Here is a 13,599-nt window from a genome sequence, read left to right as displayed (position 1 = left end):
TTTTTTTTTTTTGCCTTAATTAATTAATAATGCTTCACCATCTTCTCCTCTTTTTTTCCTTCCCAAAAACCACCAAAAAAAGGTGAAATCTAATGTCATTGAAAAACTAGGAATCAAAGACAAAGCAATAGTAAAGTAAACTAACTTAAGGGCCTACTGAACAAACTAGTCTAGTCCAAATCAAGAGTGATTTAGGTTGCTGAAAATCCAAAGTGGTGGAGTGACTTTGTGGTAAGATTGACCAGAGTAATGTGGCACAATGGTTCCATCAAGCAAGTTGTAAACGCCCATGTCCTTGCCACCACCTTGTTTAAGATTGTAGTAGGTGTCGAAGCGATTCATCTGTGAAATATATATGTTCCCCTATCTTCTTCAACTGCCAAAGTGACGCTACGGCCTACGAAAAGTGCCCTATTGCCCCGTCTTTAAGCTCTGTATAACTATATCTTGTAGTACTATTAGGGTCATTAATCTTGTACCCATGGAATGTTTTAACCCCATATTGATCAGCATCTTGGCCCTCCTCGCCATCGTCACTATCAGTAGCATCTTGCCACTCGTAATCGTCACTAATCAGTGACGGATGTACATGTATTATTCCAGGGTCATTCGAACCCCCTTCGTCGGAAAATTATACTATTTTTACATGGTAAAAAAAACCCTCACTGAAAATCTCGGATCCGCCCCCGTCACTAATACTAGTTCCGTCTCGAGTGATGACTAATAGTTGACCCATTGAATAGACGATGTAAATCTGGCAACCGGCAATTAAGTCAGGAGTTGTCCATCTGACAACTCTTGCAGCAGCAATTGGAGAAACAGTGGAGTCGACGATGACAATGTCGCCCATAAAATTAACTCCATAAAACTTGCCATCATGCCAAGTGATGTCAGAATAGGCACAATCGGGGATTGCTGTGAGCAGACTAGTAAAGGAGGTGTCTCCAGGCCTCCAAAAAGCAAAAGTGGCAGGAGACCCTTGAATTAGGGCCAAAATATAATCTGTTGAGCAGAGAGGATCCGCAAAAACCACTGCTTTTTCAACATACCAAGTTCCTCTTCGGATTCATAACCTTCCAGGATACGCATCATAGGGAGATTGATTACGCGACGCAAAAAAAAAAAAAAACAGATGAAACAAATTCATATGTCCATATTTATCAGCAGTGAAAAGCCAACCAGGAAATCCAACACTCAAACAGCCCTTTCCCACTAGTTCTGCCAAATTCATGCAATGGGTGATACCATTGGATAAATCAAAAAACTCCCGAATTTCTGCATTATCCTTCTTCTCAGACAGCATCAACCATGGAACTGCAACTGAAGACGACACCATGAATTATGATTAGATTCAACTGAAAAGAAACAACTCAAAGCACAGCCCTTTGCACTAAAAATCAGTTTGTGTGAATAATCATATATTTGCAACTCCTCTTTATAACATAAATAACTCACTTTCCCAATTAATATACATAACATAGCTCACATATATTAATATACATAAAATAGCTAACATATGCATCGCATCTCTCTTTCCCTACTATTAGTATGCATAACATAGGTGACATATACATAACATTCTGTGTATATATTAAAATTTTTATAATATATTTAGGGAGTTGAGATTTTTTGCAATAGTAAAAACATAAATTGTGTATTTATATAATTTTTAATTATATTTATAATAAATCCCAATTTGTTTCGGAAAAGAAGAAAAAGAATCCCAATAAGAATTGGAACTCCTTTCTCTATTCGGAACGGATAGTTTGGACCTCCCCAAAAGTCCAATTGGGCCGCACATTCAAAGACCAATAGCCCACTCCTAAAGTTTTATGTTTTAGGAAAATTTTCCTTTTTTAGAATTTTTTAAAAATATTTATTGTTTTTAAATATATTTTTTTATTTATTAAGTAGATATATCATATTTAGAAAATTGATGTCTTAGTGTTGTTCTTTTCTTCATAAACTTGTTGGCTTGTTGGGTTTTCACCTGTTAATATAAAATCAACCTACATTGATTTTCATTTTTGAGAAATCACTATCGATTGCTACTGCATTCAAGTTTGCTACTTAACTAAAAAGAAAATAAGTTTGTTTTAGTAATAATGTATTTGAATTTGCTTCTACTTGTACTTTGTGTAGTTTTTTATGCATGAAGGTCATATATATATATACATATGAAAATAAGAAGAGAAGGTGAAAAAAGTTCAAAGAAGCATTTTTTTTGTCGATTAAATCGATAAATCGAACTATTAAGGACTAAAATAGATAAACCAAAAATCGAAGAGAAATATGCTATTAGTTTGGTTATCGATTGAGCGTATTGGCAAATCAAAAATTCAGAAGAAATATCTTATTAGTTTAGTTATCAGTTTAGCGTATTGACAAACTAAAAATTAATAAATCAAATTGATAATACACAAAACTGAACGAACCGACCGATGCACACCCCTAATAGCAACTGTGCTATGTATTAAAAGTGAAGTATGCATGCAATATAGATGTATTAGAATTATATTAAAATGTATTATACTTATTTTCGTTAAAAATTAAATACAAATTATATATGCAATATAGATTTATTATACTATATACTAAAAATGAATGATGCATATAATATAGATGTATTATATGTGTCTTAAACGTATTATGTTTGTTCTATAAAAAATCTACACAATGTATTAAATATGCATGTATTAGAATTATATAGCTATAAATAGTAAATATTAGTGAAATGTGATATATTTAGGTAAGTATAAATTTTTGGAATCTCTCTGGACTCTAGCATTGCAAAACTGCAGCTCAGTTAGATATTTCTAGTAGTTATTTTATGTTGGGTTATTAAGAGGTGTGAATGAAAAATGAAAAGATGGTATTTTTTTTTCGAAAAGACACTAAGAGAATGGATGTAATTTGAATAGGCACCTTTTCGGATTGACTAGTTATGACCTTTTCAATGGGTTATGACTTTCCAAAGAGTTGCACCTTTTCGAAGAGTTACACCTTTATGAAGGGTTGCACCTTTCTGAATCATTGTTTCTCTTCATGAAGTAACACCTTGATGGCTAGAAATACCTAAATTTTTCCTCAGGTAAGGATAATTCTTTTTTTGGGTTAAAAACATTCTTCTTCTTCTTAAAAATTCTCTTGTGATCATCAAATTGTTGAGTGCGTTTGAAGTTTCTGAAAGTTTAAGGTACCGCTACATTCTGAAAGTGAACCATTTTATCCTGGGAGGAAAGATTCCATAACCTCGGATACTTGAGAGGAATAAATTCCTTAACAATACATTGTGATACCGGTGGACTTGGTTCTTAAATTTCTGCTTCATCTTCATTTCTTAATAATAGATAAAAACTTCATTTGATAGTTCATTTGAACTTGTGTCTCAAGGTGTTGAACTTTATTGTAGTTCTTGAAAACTTATTCTTGAACTTAGTTTGAAGTTTGTATAGAAAATATACAGATTTTGTACCCGTTAGAATAATAATCTTACCAGAACAACAATCTTAAGGAATTTGTACTAATCTGTATTGTTTGGTTTACTATTTTTCAGTAAATAGTTTGAACTTCATATTGATAGTTCTCTAACTTTTTGAACTTGTGTTAGAAGTTCTCAAAACTTCATTTTGATTGTTCATAAGTTGGTTGAACTTGTGTTGAAACTCTTAACATTTGATTTTGCTATTTTTCAAAAAATTAATTTGAACTTTATTTTGTTGATGTTCATAAGTTGAATTGAACTTATTGATAAAAGTTTAAAGTTGTAAATATATAGTTTAAACTTTATTTGATTGTTCAAATGTTAATTTGAACATGTGTTTGAAGTTATTGTTGGAAAATACAGATTTTACAAAATGAAATTGAGAAAAATGACTACAGATGGTCATGCAACTGATGGTGTGACAAATAGCAGCAACAAATGTTGCTATAACAAGCCGCACAAGTGCTACGCCCACAGTGACGCCTACGAAGAAACCCAAAAAAATTTTGAGTGTAGATTTTAAACGCTGGCAGCAGAAAATATTCTTTAATTTAACAACTTTATGTCTTCAAGGATTCATATCTAAAAATGTTTCAGAATTGTCCAAAGAAACATCGGACAAGGAGTAGTTTGTCGTAATGGAGGCATGAAAACATTCGGATTTCTTATGAAAGAAGTATATCCTAAGTGGGTTCCAAGACGATCTGTACAATGTGTATAGTGGAATGAAGACTTTGAAAGAGTTGCGAAATGCATTGGAACGAAAGTATCTGAGGACGTGGGAACTAAAAAGTTCTTTATTGGAAGGTTCCTTGAATAAAAAATAATTGACAGTAAGACTTTCGTATCTCAAGTATAGGAATTGCAAGTAATCATCCACAGTCTCTTTGCTGAAGGTTTGATTGTGAATGAGGTCTTTCAAGTGGCAGCCATAATAGAGAAGTTGCCACCCTTGTGGTGGGACTTTAAAAATTACTCGAAACACAAAAAGAAGGAGATGCCAGTCTAAGACCTCATTGTGAGGTTGTGCATTGAGGAAAAAAACAAAGCTGCCGAGAAAAGGTTGAAAGAAAACTCTTCAATCAGTGAAGCCAACATTGTAGAAGACGCCCCTGACAACTCAAAGAAATAAAAGAAAGCTGGACAACAAAGCAATCCGCCAAAGAAGAAATTTAAGGGCAAGTGCTTTAATTGTTTCAAGGATGGCCACAAATCAGTAGATTGTCGTACACCAAAAAAAGGCAAGAAGAAGGATTAAGCCAACATGGCTGAATCCAAAAATGAAATGGATAATCTATGTGTTATGATTTTAGAATGTAACTTGGTGGAAAATCTTAGAGATTGGAGGATAGATTACAGTGTCACCCACTATGTATGTGCCAACAAAGAGTTGTTTGCTTCATATGCTCCGACTCAAGATGAGAATAAGATCTATGTGGTGAATTCTGCAACAACAAAGATTGAAAGGACGAGAAAAATCTGCTTAAAATGACGTCAAACAAAGTGTAGACTCTTAACAACATCCTTTATGTACTGGAGTTGAGAAAGAACTTAATTTCTATATCACTTCTGACAAAAAAATAGATTCAAATGTGTATTTATTTCGGATAAGGTTGTAATTAGCGAAGGAGAAGTGTTTGTAGAAATAGGCTATCTCATCGAGGGTCTATTTAAGATGAATGTAATGACTGTTGAAATCAATAAAAGTTTTATTTCTTCTTACTTGCTTGAGTCTAATGAATTATGGCATGAACAATTAGGACATATTAATTACAAAATTTTGCGAAAACTGACTAACTTAAAAGTTTTTCCAAACTTTGAGTTCAATAAATCAAAATGTCAAACATGTGTGGAATCAAAGTATGTTAAGCATCCATATAAGTCTTTTGAAAGGAATTTCAATTCCGTAGACTTAATCTACACAAACATTTGTGATATGAAGTCAACACCATCTCGTGGTGTGAAAAAGTATTATATAACTTTTATTGACGATTGCACTAGGTACTGTTATGTCTATTTGCTAAATAGTAATGATGACACAATAAATGCTTTTAGTCAATATAAAATAGAAGTTGAAAATAAGTTAGAGAAAAAGATCTAAATAATAAAAATGATAGGGGTGGGGAATATGAATCTCCTTTTGCAGAAATATGTGTAGAGAATGAAATTGTCCATCAAACTACTGCCCCGTATTTACCTCAATCTAATGGGATTGCAGAAATGAAGAACCAAAACTTAAAAGAAATAATGAATGTCTTACTTAAAAGTTTAGGTTTACCACAAAACTAGTGGGGGAAGCTATCCTCACAGCTAACCGAATACTCAATAGAGTATCCTATAGTAAGACACTATCACTTCCATATGAAAAATGGAAAGGAAGGAAACCCAACTTGAAATATTTAAAGTGTGAGGGTGTCTAGCGAAAGTCCAAGTTCTAATTATAAAAAGGGTGAAGATGGAGATATTGTAAGACCCCGCAAAATGTTAAGCTTAATTAAGCCCTTTAAAGCCTTTTAAGGGGTCCCAGACTTAGAAATTTTTAGCTAAGTATTCATACTTAGAGTTATTTTAGCTAAGACTGTGGACTGCGTGCTTATAGGATAGGCTAAAAGTAGTAAAGCATATAGATTTTTAGTTCATAAATCCGACCATCCGAATATCAATAAAAATACGGTAATTGAATCAAATAATACTGAGTTCATTAAACACATTTATCTGTATAGAACTAGACATGTATAGTCTAGTGGAGGGTCTAAAATACCTCGAGATGAACCAAGCGAGAATGTACATAATTATGAGAATCCAAGACGTAGTACAGAATGTCAACTTCATTTGGATCAAATTTTGTAACATTTCTCCTAGAAAATAAGCTTTAAATATTTAAAGAAGCGATGACGTCTTCAGACTCATCCTTTTGGAATTAGGCAGTCAATAGTGATATTGATTTAATCTTGAGCAACCATACTTGGGAGTTGATTGATCTTCCTCCAGGAAATAAATCTTTAGGTTCTAAATGGATCTTCAAAAGAAAAATAAAAGCAGATGGTACTATTGGCAAATGCAAGGCAAAACTTATAGTAAAAGGCTTCAAACAGAAAAAAGGCCTTGATTATTTTGAAACATACTTGCTTGTAATAAGGATAACGTCAATTTGGATGTTAGTTGCCTTGGCGGTGGTATATTGTAACACCCCGCAAAAAGTCCTCTATGTGTTATCTCCTAGTAGCATGCTTATAAAGTTGAAAACTTGAAAAAATTTCTAATTGTCAAAAAGACTTAGTCTCATTTTGAGCTTCAAATCTTTAGGGATTCATTTTATGACCTTCCCGACCTCCGATAGTTAATTTTTTTAAGTTGATTCACGATGGGGCAAGTCGATAGTACATCTCGAATAAGTTTTAGATTTTTCAAGCCGCGCTTAGACCTTGTTTGGTGTCCCAAAATAGTGGACCAACGCGATCTTGGCGTACCGCGTCGCCCATCATGTTGGTCAATTTTGTGCAGGAATTGCCAGGCAAAAGTACTGAGGCTTGGCGCGATTAGGGCGCGACATGTCAGGTATCGCATTGATGGTATCGACACACCACGTCGCCTATCGCGTCGAAGCCCAGTTGTTTTAGTTTTTAAAATCCACATTTTTAAGGGCAATTGAGTTATTTTCCCTTATCTCAATACGCCCAAAATAGGGTATTAAAGCCTCTTATCAGCATTTTAGGTTGGTTTTCATGAAAAATTTACTCTCTTAACATCAATTAAAAACCCTAGCCTCTTTTTCTAAGATCAAGAGCTCATCCTTGCAAGTCAATAGTTTCAAGAACTAAGGTGAAATTCGGAATCCACTCTTCCTCCTAAATAACCTAAGGTACGTGGGATTTATTCTAAAACTACATTGGCTTGTAGAAACACTTGAATATGATTTAAAGATCATCAAGCACGAAATTACAAAGGAGTTTTGGAATCCATGTTTTAAATTATGCATCATGAATGTTTTAATGACATTGTTGTTTTGGCCTTTTGGTCTTTTCCCCTTAAGATGATTTATACGTATATGTATATATATGAAAATTTAGATTTGAAGGTTGTTTGAGAGCACAAATTATGAAATCCTTATCTTGTGATGAATTTAAGTTTATGATCTTATTGTGAATGGTTTGAAAAGCATGATTTATGATTTGAAAATAGTTTTCTCAATATCATAGTATTTGGGCATAATTTAGAGATGATGAGAGGGAGTTTCTTGATATAATTATATTCTTGTGTTAAAGAGAAAAAATTACATGTGATTGAGAACTTTGATATGGCCACCTTGTGTAATTGAAATGTTGAAAAAGAGAGTTTCTTGCATGTGTTTACATGAGTTTTAAGAAAGAGTTATTTGAATTGATTTATTGATATGGTGGTCCCAAAATTTATATTTTGAAAACAGAGATTATAATATGCTATTAATGGCTCAGAGACGTGACTTGCAAGTCAATAGTATGACGATACCATATAAATGTATGCCATAACAGAGCTAGAATTTTTTTCAGAGAATGAAATGTTTTAAAGAGTTAAAAAATGGGCTTAAAGAAGGTTAGGTGGTTACCCAAAGAAGGCTTGAGTTCAAGTAACTCTCAGCCTAAAATCATATTTTGCCGATACGGGTATATTATTATTGTACACTGGCGACGGCCCTGTGGTATAGTAGAGAAAGAGACTCCGACCCTTGCAGCAAACTTGGATTGAGGGCTTGGCTGCCGAGTTAATGACAGATTCTGAATAGCTCATGGAATTTCAGAGTTGTAGGGTATACCACCTAGCGCAGAAGTAAAATAAAGATGTGTTACAGAGTACAGATGATTTTATAGAGTCTTTTAAATATGCCTATGTGATTCTTATCAAATGATATATTTATGAATTATTTTAAATTGCTCACATATATGTTGAATAAAAATTATTATTTTGGATTTGCTCTGTGTACCGGTACAATTGTATTGACCCCCTACCTTCCGGGGTCTGAGGCTCAATCTAGAGGTCTGATTAAGTAGTAGAGATTTCAGAGAGAAGCAGACTGTGCAGTGATGAGCCTTCTTTGTTTCGAAAGGCGTGTTTATTCCAGCCTATGTTATTTATTTTGTTTTGGGTCTACTGAGATCCTTGTCCCAGATTCAGATAGTTGGTACTTTTGCATGTAATAGAGATTTTGCAGATTAGTTTAGATATTGTCTAAAGTTGTTGAAATTTCAATTCTTTATCGTTAAATAGAGTTCAGAGTATGACCATGATTTCGTATTAAGTTATATTTTCTGCATCTTCTTTTATCGTATAAATATTGTGCATGACTACCAGATAGAGAAGGGCGTCTGGGCCTTCATGGTTTGAAATGCTCGTCACCGCCAGGGCCTCAGTTTGGATCATGAAAAACTTGGTATCAGAGCATGGTTCATGGTCCTAGGGTGTCTGCGAAATTGCATCGGGTAGAGTCTTGTTTATAGGTGTGTAGCACGCCATACTTATAAGCAGGAGGCTACTAGGCGTTTAGGAATGTTTCCCTTCTTTGTGATTTAATTCATGTTGTTGAGTCTGTAAGTCCCCTAATCAATGATTTCTTATCTTCAGCAAATCACCATGCCTCCCCGTAGAATCAACAAGCAGAATGCTCAAGCAGAAGAGGTACGTCCAACCCATGGGATTCGGACTCATAATAGAGCTCACACCCCAGAACCTATCCCTACTCCGGGAGTACCTCCAGTCCTGACCAGTCCCCCTCGGGCTCCAAGGATAAATTTTAACCATCCCTAGCCTCCTCAGATGGATATTTCGAATGCTGAGTTCAGGCAGTCCATTCATATGTTTGCACAACTGGTAGTCTCTCAGACCCTTTGGTTTAAAGATGTGGGTTCGGTATCTAGCATGCCTGAAAGTACTCGGGTTGGTCAGTTCATGAGATTGAACCCACCCATTTTCACTGGCTCAAAAGTTGAAGAGGACCCTCAAGGGTTCATTGATGAGTTGGAAAAGATTTTCTGAGTTATGCACGTAAATAAAGTGAAAGGAGTGGAGTTGGCAGTGTATCAACTGAAGGATATGGCAAACCAATGGTATAATGAGTGGGAAGATTCAAAGAGTGAGAACTTTGAGCCTTCAATATGGAGCAAATTTGTGGAAGCCTTCCTATATCGATTCTTTCCTCAGGAGATGAGGGAGGCCAAAGCAAAAGAATTCATGAATCTTGAGAAAGGAAAAATGAGCATCAAGGAGTACACTCTGAGGTTCAACCAACTAGCCCGTTATGCTCCGGAGTTAGCATGAAATATGAGAGCCTGAATGAGGAAAATTACATTTGGTCTTTCTGATGACTTGGTGCTAGAATGCAAGAGGGCAATGCAGAATAAGGATATAGACTTTTCCAGAATATCAGTACACATGTAGCAGGTAGAGGATCAGAAAAAGAAGGTGGCTGAGACAAGGAGAAAGGATAGTCAACCCAAGAGGGACAGGCCAGCAGACCAGAATTATAGTCAGAAACAGGGTGGTAATTAGGGGAACGGGTGGCAGAAGAAAAAGAATTAGGGTAAAGCTCAGTCCGCAGCCAGTTCTCCAGTGCTCAGACCTCCATCTGATCATCGATTCCATAATTATCAGTCTAGTCATGGGCTAAGAGTGCAGGGTACGCACTATGGAAGATGTAGGAGGAATTATCTAGGAAGATGTCAGTTTGGCGCCATGGTATGTTATTTGTGCAACCAGCTAGGCCATATCCAGAGGGATTGACCGACAACAAAAGGTAATGTTAGGGGAGATAAGTCTTATGCTAATTCTTCCGCTCCGCCACAGCCACCCAAGGGCGCTACTTTAGCTACCGAAAGCGGTCGCAACCAGTTGTATGCTCTATCAATGCTAGGAGGCAAAGCCTCGCCAGATATGGTCACGGGTACATTATGAATTTTCTCTCGTGATGTGTATGTGTTACTTGATCCCAGGTCTACCTTGTCTTATGTGACCCCATATGAGGTCATCGGTTTTGGGTTTGACCCTGATGTAATTGCAGAACCTTTCTCTGTTTCCGCTCCAGTGGGTGATTCTGTTGTCGCTAGAAGGGTGTATAAAAATTATGTTGTGTCTTTTTATAGTTGGGACACTGTGGCAGACCTCATAGAGCTAGAGATAGTTGACTTAGATACTATCTTAGGAATGGAATGGCTCCATTCATTCTATGCCACATTCAAACATAGAACCCGAAAGGTTATTTTTTTCTTTTCGAATAAGCCTATGATAGAGTGGGAGGGGCATTCCTTAGCACCTAGAGGGAACTTTATATCTTACCTTAGAGCCAAGCTTATTTCCAGAGGTTGTCTGTACCATTTGATCTGAGTAAAAGATTCAAACATTGAGAGCCCTTCTCTTCAGTCAGTCCCTATGGTAAATAAATTTCCAGAAGTATTTCCTAAAGATCTCCCAGGGGTACCACCAAATAGGGAGATAGATTTTGGTATTGATTTATTGCCAGATACCCATCCTATTTCTATTCTGCCATATAGAATGGCTCTTGCAGAGTTGAAAGAGCAGCTGACAAATTTGCTTGACAAAGGCTTTATTCGCCCTAGTGTTTCTTCTTGGGGTGCACCTGTGCTATTCATGTGTAAGAAAGATAGCTCCCTCCGTATGTGTATATATTATCGTCAGCTGAATAAGGTCACTGTCAAAAATAAATATCCCTTTCCTAAAATTGATGATATTTTTGACCAGCTTCAGGGTGCTAGATATTTTTCAAAGATAGACCTTCATTCAGGATATCATCGGTTGAAGGTTAGAGAGTCAGATATTCCTAAAACAGCTTTTCGAACCCGATACGGTCACTATGAATTCTTAGTCATATCCTTCAGATTGACTAATGCCCCTGCAGCTTTTATGGACCTAATGAATAGGGTGTTCTGTCAGTTTCTAGATCTGTTTATCATAGTTTTCATTGATGATAGTTTGATTTATTCTAAGAGTGAGGAGGACCATGCCAATCTCCTTCAAATTATCCTTCAAACTCTCAAAGATCATAAGTTGTATGCAAAATTTTCCAAATGTGAATTCTGGCTTGGTGTTATTTCTTTCTTGGGGCATATTGTATTTAGTGAGGGAATTAAGGTTGATACCAAAAAGGTTGAGGCAATGAGAAAATGTCCCAGACTCATGACTCCAACAACATTCAGAGCTTTTTGGGTTTGGCAGGGTTCTACAAAAGATTTGTAGAGAGCTTTTCCTCCATAGAGGCTCCACTTACTAAGTTGACACAGAAAAAGGTAAAGTATGTGCGGTCTGACTCCTGTGAGAATAGTTTTGTGAAGTTGAAAGACAAGTTGACAACTACTCCTATTTTGACTCTTTCGAAAGGTACAAAAGGTTTTATTGTGTACTGTGATGCATCCCGTTTGGGACTTGGGTGTATTCTTATGCAGCACGGTAAGGTGGTAGCTTATGTATCTAGGCAATTAAAGGTGCATAAGCGAAATTACCCTACGCATAACTTGGAATTAACGATTATGGTATTCGCACTTAAGATATGGCGGCACTATCTTTATAGAGTACATGTTGATATATTCACTGATCATAAGAGTTTACAGTATGTTTTCTTGTAGAAAGAGTTGAAACTCAGGCAGAGGCTTTGGTTGGAGCTTTTGAAGGATTATGACATGATCCTGTACTATCATTCGGGCAAGGCAAATATGGTAGCCGACACCCTTAGCAGATTATCTATGGGCAGTCTTTCGCATGTTGAGGAAGGAAAATGGTGAAGGATATTCACCGACTTGCAAATTTAGGAGTGCGAGTTTTGGATTCTGAAGATGGGGGAGTAGTTGTTCATGAGGTAGCTAAATCATCCCTTTGTGCTGAAGTGAAAGAGAAGCAGGCCGAAGATCCCTTCTTGATTCAAATTAAAAAAGATGTGGGTTAACAGAAGGTGATGTCTTTTAAAATTAGTGGTGATGGAATTTTGAGATACCAAGGTAGGTTGTGTGTTTCGAATGTGGATGGTCTGCGAGAGAGGATCCTTGACGAAGCTCACACTTCGAGGTATGTTGTTCACCCAGGCTCTAATAAAATGTACCATGATCTTAAGACTATATATTGGTGGAATAATATGAAATGTGATGTGGATGACTTTGTTTCCGAGTGTTTGAATTGCCAACAAGTTAAAGTGGAACATTTGAGGCCAGGTGGTACTTCCCAGGAGATAGCCTTGCCTCTATGAAAGTGAGACGTTCTCAATATGGATTTTATTATGGGACTTCCGAGGTCCCAAAACCAATATGATTTTATCTGGGTAATTGTGGATTGGCTGACCAAGTCAACTCACTTTTTGCCCGAGAGGACTAACTATTCGGGGGATGATTATGCCAAGTTGTACATTGAGGAGATATTTTGTTTGCATGGGGCACCTGTATCCATTATATCTAACCGAGGTACACAATTTTGTTCGCAGTTTTGGAGATCCTTTCAGAGGGGTTTAGGTACCCAAGTGAACCTAAGTACGACTTTCCACCCTCATACGGACGGGCAAGCCGAGTGCACTGTTCAGACCCTTGAGGATATATTGAGGGCCTGTGTAATTAACTTCAAAGGTAGTTCGGTTAATAACTTTCCATTGATAGAGTTTGCGTATAATAATAGCTACCATGCCAATATTAAGATGGCTCTTTTTGAGGCATTATATGAGAGAAGATGTAGGTCACCGATAGGCTAGTATGAAGTGGGTGAAATGCGGTTGTTTGGGTCGGATCTTGATCATCAAGAAATGGAGAAAGTGAAAATCAATAGAGTACGACTTAAAACAGCTCAGAGTCGAAAGAAATCCTATGCCGATTTTAGAAGAAGAGAGCTAGAATTTGAGGTTAGTGATTTGGTGTTTCTCAAAGTCAGGGAGTTATGCTATTTGGGGAAAAAGGGAAGTTGAGACCTCGATAGATAGGTCCATACCAGATTTTGAGAAGGATAGGTGGGGTTCCTTATGAGTTAGAGTTACCCGCAAGTCTGGCTTTGGTCCATCCCGTATTTCACATATCCATGTTGAAGAAGTGTATTGGAGATTATTCTGTAGTGTTTCCTGTAGAGGAGATTAATGTGAAAGACTCATTGGTTTATGA

This window comes from Capsicum annuum, chromosome 7 (assembly GCF_002878395.1).
Source record: "Capsicum annuum cultivar UCD-10X-F1 chromosome 7, UCD10Xv1.1, whole genome shotgun sequence".
NCBI lineage: Eukaryota > Viridiplantae > Streptophyta > Magnoliopsida > Solanales > Solanaceae > Capsicum > Capsicum annuum.
Note: the sequence above shows the minus strand (reverse complement) of the source record.